Here is a 10,600-nt window from a genome sequence, read left to right as displayed (position 1 = left end):
GACCTGGGGGCAGGTGGAGAGGAGTCCTCAGAGCACCCCAGGAGAGGCCGTGCTGGGGGGACAAACACCACCTGCTCGCGAGCTTCAGAGAGGATGTCTGCAGGGCTGCGCTCATTTCATCGCATTGAGCTACACACTTTATTATTAGCCTTATTTGATTTAATTAATGGGACATGGATTGTGGGAATACACCCAGACCAGTATAAAAGACCAGGAAAGACGGCTAGAGCCCAGAGGTTTAGCACTGACTAACAGAACGTACTGCCAAGCTCTTCTGAACCAGATCCAGCAGAGTCTGGTGGGCTTCTGAGGATGAGGTTCCAGGGCCCAAAGCAGGGAAGGTCACTCAGAACCCAAGGACCGGGACTTCCCTGGCGGTCCAGGGGTTAAGACTTCACCTTCCAATGCAGGGGGTGTGGGTTCGATCCCTGGTAGGGGAGCTAAGATCCCACATGCCTTGGGGCCAAAAAACCAAAACATAAAACAGAAGAGACACTGTAATAAATTCAACAAAGACTTTAAAAATGGTCCACATCAAAAAAGAAAAATCTAAAAAAAAAAAACCCAACAACAACAAAACTCAAAGACCACAAAGTGTCTTTATTCTATATTTGGAAAGCAAAGTCTCTTGAGTGGTGTGATGGGCTGGGACCTGTGGGTCACCTGTGAATAGACATGGCGCTGGTTCACTTGGTCTGCAGCTTCCCTGTGGTGCATCTGTGGGAACAGGGCATCCACCTGCCTCTGCTGAGGTGTGAGGTCCCTGCCTCAGCGTTGTGGCGACAGATGCCTTGTGATATGTCACACAGAGAGGTCCACACTGGTGTCAGTAGCCCAGGAGGTCAGGTCATGGCTACAGTGGCTGGGCGGCTGCTCTGGGAGGGGTCTGGACAGCATAGCTCTAAGATTCTGTGATTCTGGGAACCCCGAGGGGTGGGAGTGAGGAACAGGTTACATACGTGAACCCCATGAAAGAGCCCCAGGAAGGCAAGAGGTTTCCAAAATGAGCTGAAGATGAGAACAGTCTCTGTCACAGATGAGGCAAAGAGCTGGTGCTGTGAGACGGCAGTTCATTGGTTCCAAGCCAGGCTTTCCACCAGAAATCAAGGAGGAAACTTGTCCGGATGTCCTGGTTGGAGGGACTAAAGTGAGGTAAGGTAAAAGGAAGGGGACGCTGGGTTATCTTAGACTGTGAATTCACACAAGAAAAATGATCCAAACGTCTAGTAATTCAGATTGTGTCAGTAAGTCATATTGTGTAAAATACAGGAAACTATAATTATAAAATAGTTTTATACTTGTTAGATTGTATAAAACATTATACTACTAAAAGTTGGTGAGATTACGGTGAAATTGGCGCTCTTATGAATTAGTATATATACTAATATAACTGGGAGGAGATAGTTTATTATATAATATAACATATCCAAGTAATTTGACATAGTAAGCCTTCTGGAACTCTAGACCAAGGAAACAACAATTCAAAGTGATAATTACAATGATGGCAGAAATGTATTTGGTATATAATCATGCATTAAAAAGCAAAATATGAATTTTATTGTGTACTATGTCTACACCTAAGTGAAATGAAATGTATGCAGTAAGTCTAACCTATTAATTTGAGAAATTATCCTAAGATATTTCTTAATATGAAACAATCCTTCTCTTAGAATAAATCCCACTTTATCATGGTGGTTATTCTTTTAATGTAACCAGATTCCATTTCCTGATATTCTGTTCAGTACTTCTGTATCCTCATTACAGGTGAGATTAATCAATAGTGTTTCTTTAAAAAAAATCTCAGTCATGTTTGGCAGTAATATTAGGCTTCGAAAAATGAATTACGATATTACCCATCGCTATTATCTGGAACAATCTGAAAGGCGAGAGTTGTCTATTCTTCAAAGGTTCGACATAATTTATCCATGAAATTATTGGGGTCTGGTGCTTTCTTGGAGGAGTCCATACAGTGGATAATGCATCAGGGGATCCAGGGTCTCCATTCTGTCACTTGCTGGCAGGGTGGATCAGTATGGCAGTTTCATCCCTTAATATCTATTTTTGTGTGAGACCCAAGATATTTCATGGAAAATAGTGCTTAAGGCTGGTTACTAAAATGTAAACCCTTTAAAATAACAGTTTCAGCCTTATTTCTAAGCTCTTCAGTGAACTTAAATGCAGGAGTCTGGGGAGCACCATTGCTCTGTAGCCCAGGGCAGTCCCAGCAGACAGAATGGGGGAAATCCTGCAAAGCCCAGGGCGTCAGGTGTTCCTGCAGTGTCTCAGCCCACAGCAGCCACTCTTGGCTGTCTTCTTCTTTTCTTCCTTTTTTTCTCCATCTTTTGACAACAGTTGTAGGTGTTCAGTCTTCCACACCCGGCTGTCCGTGCGGCCAGCACGGCATTGCCGCTGCCTCTCATTACTGGAGAGTTTAAGGTGACGTGTGCTCCTCAGTGGACACTGCGTGCTCCTGTCCTCTGCCTGGCCGTGTGTGCCCTTTCCTCCTGCAATAATTGAATCATAACAGAACTAACCAAATACAGGAGCTGAATGGCAACAACATAAGAGCTTTCGGCAAGGCCGAGGAGGGGGCGGGAGGTTCTCGGTCCCCGCACTGAAGCCTTCCCTCAGCTCCCGGCGCCCAGCCCCCGGCTGCTTGCGGGGGCACCTAGGGCCTTATTGCCTTAGCTGAGACAGGACTTCATACAAGAATGAACACTACATGGGCAAAGCCTTTTTCCTGTTTCCAGTTATCTTTCAGTTTATGCCGTCATTTCCTGGGACATCAGACCCCGAGAGAGGGCATGCTTCTGAGGTGGCCTCTTACCCAGCCATTGTGCAGTTGGGGTTCTTTTAATTAACATTGGTTGAGCCTTTTATGTCAGGTGCTGTGCTAGGCACTGAGCATGAAGATGAATGAAACACTGCTATGCCTCCAGGTGGGGACCCAGGTGAATAAAGAGCAATGATAACATTAGGGCACAGCTCTGTACAAGGTGTGAGCCTGTGCACGTGTGTGACAGCACATGCACGTGTGTGAACGTGTGAGCGTGCGCGTGGGCAGGCGTGTGGGAGCCAGAAACCCACCTGGAGGGGATTACGCCTGGGCTGAGCTCTCAAGGAGAACTAAGACTTACAAACACAGTAATGGGTATTGCAGGAACAAGCAGGAGGGCTGTGAAGAGAACGGAGACGGCGCTTTGGGAGGAGCCACCCGGAGCTCTGTACGTCTGGAGCTTCACCCTGGAAACCGAGGGCAGACCACTTACCCCGGGAAACTGTAACTTGCTTAAAAGTTACTGAGCTGTAACCTGCTTCCACCCATCAAGCTCGCTTTAATTGTTTTTACAAAAACGTGCATGTCCTCCAAGCCTTAAGCAGCCTAAACAGGTGGATGTTGGCCCCAGCCGTCTTCCAGGACCCTGGACTCAGCTGAGGCCTGGTTAAGCCTCTTTGAGACCCCGCCCCCGACCCGCCCACTGGGCCTGCGCGGCCCCGCCCCTGACGTCAGTGCTGGAACTTCCCCTGGGGCGGCGTGGCGCCGCCATTTCTAACCGCGGCCTGCGAGGCGTACGCAGCACCTGGGCACTCGCGGAGGGCGACGATTCTGTCAGCTTCCTCGTTTCCAGTCACCCTTCGGCACCTCCCCAGCCTCCTGCCGCCCTGCTTCCCTCCCGTAGACACCCCGGCCCCTCGCCTTCCCCGGGCAGGTTTGAGGTCTGTTCTCGGGGGACCTCGGCCTCAGCGCGGGGCTCACTGCGCGTGGGGCGGACGGGCCGGTCACGTCAAAGGGCCGCACGCGGCGTGGGGACAGTCCGGCGAGGGTCAGGTCCGCCACGCGTGGACGGAGCCGCGAGTACAGAGAGACGGGGCGGGAGGCTGTGTGGTGAGTCAGCGCTAGGCCCCGGGGACGCGCCGGGGTTGGGAAAGGAGGCGCGGGAGCGGGGGCTGTGTGGTGGGGACGCTCACGTACTCGTGTGCGGTGGGCGGCCAGACCGGGGTGTTGCAGGCCGTGGGCAGGTCCGAGCCCTGCGGGACCCGGCGTGGACGCGGACACGGTGTCTCTGCCAAGAGAGTGCCCACCACCCCCTGCACGTCGTGTGGTGTGAGGAGGAAAAGGCGCAGGAGGAGAGTTGTGTGCGGGGAAGGAGGAGGACGGAGAGCGGGAAGGAGAGGCCAGGGTGGGAGGGGAATCCGGATCGGGAGTGACAGCTGCCAGCGCTGCCCCCCCCCGGGAGCCCGGGAGGGATTCGAGGCCCTCCCTCCACCTCTCCCCATGATCAACCCGTTCCTCCACCTGCTCAGCCTTCCCTAGGGCTTAGCCGGGTCTCTGTCCTCTGCAGCTTCCCCGCACTTGCTCGAGGTCGGCCGGATCCCTCCCTCTGCCAGCTTCCTACCGCCCATCTGATGCGGAGCTCCTGAAGAAAGAAATGCCGGTAGGCCGGGATGGGACTTTTTTTGCTTTTGCTTTTGCCTTCCGCTCCCATTAGAATGAGCACCAGGTGTTCCTTTGGGGTAATGTCTCGTTCTCTCCTTGGGTGCGAACAGGCAGGGCTACTGTCAAAATCCTTTTAGCCAGCAGCCACGGGTGGGCATGTGGCCCAAGTAGGCCAGCAGGATGCTTATCCTGTGGTTTGCAGCTCGAGCCCAGTGAAAACAGAGTGACCAAAACACAGTTGGAGCTGACGTGTACTTGGTGGCATCAGGGCCTGAGACAAGCTTCGGTCCATGCCAGAGCCCCGGGGCTTTCCCCCTCCTCACCTGGTTCTCCAGAGTTGCCCTCAGTTCTGCAGCCACTCCAGGTCCCTCCCATAAGCGTCTTCCTGCCTGATGTGCCCGGTCCCACTGTTTTATTTTATTTTTTTTCTGGCTGTACCGTGTGGCTTGCGGGATCTTAGTTCCCTGACCAGTGATTGAACCCGGGCCACAGCAGTGAAAGTGCAGAGTCCTAACCACTGGACCGCCAGGGAACTCCCGTGGTCCCACTGTTCTTTGCCTAAAGCAGCAACAGGACACCGGGCTGAGTCCTGACCAGCTCTGGAATGCTTCCCCAGCCCTTTCACCTTGCTTTCTCTTTGCCCCTTTCACCTTGTCTCTTGCATTTCTAACTGTCAACTTGTTCTGAAATGAAGAGAATTCTCTGACAGTGGCCCCAAGAGTTTGTTCCAGTCATGTGGGAACCCCCCCATCGGGGGCTTTTCTCACTGCCCCAGCAGAAGGAACTTCACTAGAGCAGACACTGGGCCCTGATCCAGGCCTGGGCATTGCAGCCTCCATGGACCCAGAGCCCAGGCTTTGGGGGTCCCTCAAGCCTCTAAGCCAGGCATCCCCTGCGTCCACTGCCTGACAACTTGATGTGCTTCTCCCTGACAGGGCTGCATTCTCATGGTTGCCCTACACAAAGGTCACAAAGGTCACCAGCAGAGCATTGCCCCTCCACTGCCACTGGCACCCAACCTGGGACCCAGCAGAGCCCCACCCAGCACACCTTTGTTGGGGAGCACAGGGAGCCGTTGCTGATAGTGTTTGGTTTTCACTCTCCCAAAAAAGATTAATTTCTTTAGTGTAATAGTGTAGAATAGTGTAGAATAGTGTAGGACATACTGGAGTTCACTCTGAAGTCCAAGGCTTCACAGCCCTCGTTTTCAGTGCTGTCCTAGCATAATTCTTACTCTCCTTTGTCTTAAGAGCATACTGGTTTGGACAATAAATTATAGTCACTCCATTCAGAAGATGCACGACACAGATGAGACAATGCCACCAGTAGGACAGTCAGTCCCTGCTGGGATTTCCTCATGGTTCCCAGTACAGACGTGCCATGCTAAAGCTCATCTGTGTGCATGAGTCCGGTGCTGACTTAACAGTTACCTCTTTAAACATTTAGCAGTAATGGCAGTTCACTTGAGAAGACATGTGAGAATGTCAGTTCTAAAAAAAGGTGCTGCCTGCCACCTGGGCGTGTGCGTTCCCAGAAGTGAAATCATCTGCAGCATTTAAGTAGTGGCAGAGGGCAGTGATTAGGCACTCATGAGCTTGTATGAGGAGGGAGGCAGCTCTCTCACTTCTCCCCACACCTGCGAGCAGCGCGGGACAAGGGCCGGGAAGGGGCGGCTGGTGCACATGCTTTAAAGAGAACCAGGGAAACGCTGAAGCCTGTCCTCCACCAAGGGCAAAGGAAACAATCACAGAGTGAAGATGCAGCCCACTGAATGGGGGAAAATGTTTGCAGATCGTATATCTGTTAGGGGTTAATTTCCAAAATGTGTAAGGAACCCCTGCAACTCAACAGCAAAAAAACTAATAACCTGATTTTAAAAAGGGGAAAGGACTTGAGTAGACATTTCTGTAAAGAAGACATGAAAAAGGCCAACTGGTATATGAAAAAGTGCTGAAGGTCGCTAGGCATCAGAGAAATGCAAATCAAAACCACAATGAGATAGCACCTCACACCTGTCTGGATGCCTATTATCAAAAAAAGCAAAAGACAAGTGTTGGCAAGGATGTGAAGACATTGAAACCCTTAGACACTGTTGGTGGGAATGGAAAATGGTGCCACTGCTATGGAAAACAGTATGGAGATTCCTCAAGAAATTAAAAACGAGGTCGGGTAGAGCTGCTGCGCGCTGGAAGAGCGCAGTCCGGCAGCCAGCTCACACCCGCACCAACCGCCTGGCCCCAGGGCACCTTGCCGCCATCCTCCTGATGCGGACCTGCGTGGCCCAGGCCTTGTGCAGTGGGGCCGGCCATGGCCTCCCGGGGCCCTACTCTGTCCGCGCGTCCTCGCGAGAGCCCCCAGCCCGCCTCGCACCCCTCTCGCCCTTGTCCTCGCGTGCGTGGCAAGGCGCCCTTGGCCCCGGGTCCTTGCGTTCAGGCTGCTGCTTGCCGTGGTGGCCACGGCCCAGGAAAGGTGTGAGTGTAAAAACTACAAACTGACCATGGGGTTGGTGCCAGTGTACATCCGTTGCTGCACAACATTCTGTCATTTGCACAAAACTGGCTACCAAATGTTTGGTGATGAAGGCAGAAATGACTCTCTCAAAGCCTGGGAGAGGAGGGAAACCAGAGGACGCTATCCAGAATAATGACGGGCTCTATGATCTGGAGCATGACAATGGGTTCTTTAAAGCCAAGCAGTGCAATGGCACATCCACGTGCTGGTGTGTGGACACTGCTGGGTGAGAAGAACTGATAAGGACAGTGAAATATCCTGCTCTGAGCCAGTGAGGACCTACTGGATCATTGGTGAACTAAAACACAAACGAGAAAAACCTTATGAGGATCAAAGTTTGTACACTGCACTCAAGGAGGTAATCATAAGTCGTTATCAACTGGATCCAAAATATATCACAGATATTCTGTATGAGAATGATGTTATCACTTTTGATCTGGTACAGAATTCTCAGAAAATTCAGAATGACGTGGACATAGATGATGTGGCTTATTATTTTGAAAAAGATGTTAAAGATGAATCCTTGTTCCAGTCCAAAAGGATGGGCCTGAAAGTAAATGGGGAACAACTGGATCTGGATCCTGATTGAACTTCAATTTACTATGTTGATGAAAAACCACCTGAATTGTCAGTGCAGGGTCTACAAGCTGGAATTATCTCTGTCATTGTGGTTGTGGCAACAGCAGTTACTGCTGGAATCATGCTGGTTGTTTCCAGAAAGAAAAGAACAGCAAAGTATGAGAAAGCTGAGATAAAGGACGTGGGTGAGATGCATTGGGAACTCGTGTATAGCACTATAATTTGAAGAGTAACTACAAAAAGGGAAGTTAGCAATCAGACTCAGATTACAAACATATGAGCATGGGGCAAAGAGAAGATCTTTGAAGACCACTACTGTGCTAGTTAAACATCATATATTTGTAATAGTTAAACCTGTACTCAAATAGAAGCTGTTTGAAATTGACTTTACCAATCTTAAAATGTGACCACAAGTGTCACATATATGCAGATCTGATATAAAACCCAAACCTAAAATTTGGACTGCATAGTTTGAATTATTTACCCCCAACATTGAAGGGTATGCATTAAAGATGCTTCCACAGTAGTCTGAATGACTATTGTCTCATCCATTTGTGATTAAATAGCTGCCTTTCTCTTTACTTTGAGTTTTATACATAAAAACTTTTTTATGAACTATGAAATAAACATTTAAAAAATGAGTTTCCTAAAAAAAAAGAAATTAAAAAGGAAACTGCCACAAGATCTAGCAATTCCACTTCTGGATGTTTATCCAAAAGAATCAAAACCAGGATATCAAAGAGATATTTGTACATTCATGTTCATGGAGGTACTATTCCCAGTAGCCAAAAGGTGGAAGAACCCAAATGTCAGAGGGAGTTTTCCCCGTCAGAACCAGTCAATGAATTAATACTCTGCTAACCCAGGGCTCTTCTCCCCTAGGGCTCTTCTCCATAGATTATACTGACTTTCTAGATAGGAGTTGCTTGATAACAAATTAAAGGTCTTCTGTTCATGCCCTTTCTAAGGGAAGCATTGGCTAAGTTCTGAGGATAAAAACCAACATTCATGTTCATCAACAGGGGCTGTTTAAATACCATGTGGTCACAGCAAGACAGTAAAAACTGCAGCCTGGGGACTTCCAAAGTGTTATTGATGATCTTTGGCTTCCTGTTGGAAGTATTGTACTTCATACCTTGAAAATATAATCTGGTCTTTCTCATCAATTGAGGGTTAAAGAAATGGCAAATTACGATTCGCTGGGTCCGTGGACATTCCCCATTCACTTGGCTGCCCTGCATCTACACCCTTTTCACACAGTTGGGGCTTATCTCCTGACCAAGCATCACCTGCCTCCACCACAGAGATTGCCGAGGCCATGTCTCTCTTCTTCACTTCACCCAGGAAGACCCTGTGCCACGGCAGGCACGTGTGACTGGCCACCACCAGCCTGTCAGTGGCAGAACCAGGATGAGAACCTAGTTTTCAGGCCCCCTTCATCTCCTGTATTGTGTTATTTCGAGATGATCACTGGTGCAGTTAATCAGAAGAAGTCCTGAATTTAAAAAAATCTATTATGGGTATCTTTGAGAAGATTTAGGGTAAGGCTAAAAAATCAGTAAAGCACAGTTCTGGATTCATTTTTTAAGAAGTCTTCAAGGATATTTCGTTAACATGACAAAATATGTCTATCGCAACCCTAAAACTAATATAAAATTGGTTATTACTTGTAGGTTATATAACTGGAAAATCCAAGACAAGAACCCAAGCCCAAAACCAAACAATAAGAGAATTCAGTAGGACATCAGGGTACCAAGTTATAATGCAACAATCAATAGCTTTCACGTTTCAAACACGATAAATAACTAATTGGAAGAAATCCTATTTGACAACACAAAACTTTAAAAGATGAGAAATAAGCTTAAAGAATTGACAAAATGTTTTAAAAATACTCTTAAGGGATACGAAAGACACTTCAACAAATGGTAAGTTGTACTGTGTCTTGGGTAGGAAGATCCAACGTCTGTGTGCATATGGCCCAGTCTCCCTGGCAGGACTAAGGTACTTATTTCCTGAGCTGCTGGGAGTGTTGCCTGATGCTTCTGTCCTCAGAAATTGCCCTTGGCCTAAGGGAGCTGCCTCACCCAAGAGTAGCCCTCTCCCTGAGGACAACTCCTTGTCTGCAAGTGGCTAATACAAGGTACAAGGGCTGTGCCCCACTGGCCTCAGTTGAGCATGTCTGTAAAGGGCCATCCCAGCTTCAGAGCTCCCCGTGGGTTGGCTGAGGTCTCTGCCTCAATTCAGCTCCCTTTGTCCAGTTCTGTTCCTTTCATCTGAGAGAAGTCCATCACCCTCTCAAAGATGTTGATCCCAAGAGCGCACCCTAAAATTTTTTCTGCATGCAAATCTTCATCTCAGAATGTTTTCTGGGAAACCTGGCTTACAGCAACATCATAAGATGTCATTTCTCCGTAACTTAATTCATAAAAAAGTAATTCCAATAACTATAATTTTTGAGACTAGATTAATGAAGCATGGTAGGCAAGAATTGTCCTATACCAGACATTAAAAACTTAAAGCTTTTATGATTGACTTAGACCGTGGAATATATCAGTAGAACATAAGGGAAAATCCAGAAATGTATCCACATTCTTACAGGAACTTAGTATAGAAAAAGTGGCATCTCAAATTAGTGGGAAAAATAGATTGTTCAATAAATGGTGCGTTATACGTTAGTTCTCTCTTGCTGCAGAACAGCTCATCCCCAAAGTTTGTGTCCTAACACCACAATACACATGTATCATCTCACAGTTTCTGTGGGTCAGGAATTCGCCAGTGACTTAGCTGAGTAGTTCTGGCTTAGCGTCTCCTCTGAGTCTCAGTCCAGCTCTTGGCTGGGGCTTCAGCTGAAGGCTGGGGCTGGAGGATCTGCTTCCATGGTGCTCACTCACACGTCTGCATGTTGATTGCTGGCTGTTGGCCCGAGGTCTCAGTTCCTCCCCATGTGACTTCTCCATGGGACTGCTTGAATGTCCTGACTACATAGCAACTGGTGTCCCCAGAACAGTGACCCAAGAGAGAGCTAGGCAGAAGCTGCAGTCTCCTTCATGACCTGGTTTCAGAAGCCACATG

General features: G+C 48.5%; 1 pseudogene; it reads left to right on the top strand.

Moving 5' to 3' along the window:
- The first annotated feature begins 675 nt into the window (after positions 1-675).
- Positions 676-7,754, top strand: LOC132495844 (epithelial cell adhesion molecule-like; annotated as a pseudogene).
- Positions 7,755-10,600: the final 2,846 nt, after the last annotated feature.

This window comes from Mesoplodon densirostris, chromosome 9, assembly GCF_025265405.1.
Source record: "Mesoplodon densirostris isolate mMesDen1 chromosome 9, mMesDen1 primary haplotype, whole genome shotgun sequence".
NCBI classification, from domain to species: domain Eukaryota; kingdom Metazoa; phylum Chordata; class Mammalia; order Artiodactyla; family Ziphiidae; genus Mesoplodon; species Mesoplodon densirostris.
This window is presented reverse-complemented; position numbering and strand designations above follow the sequence as displayed.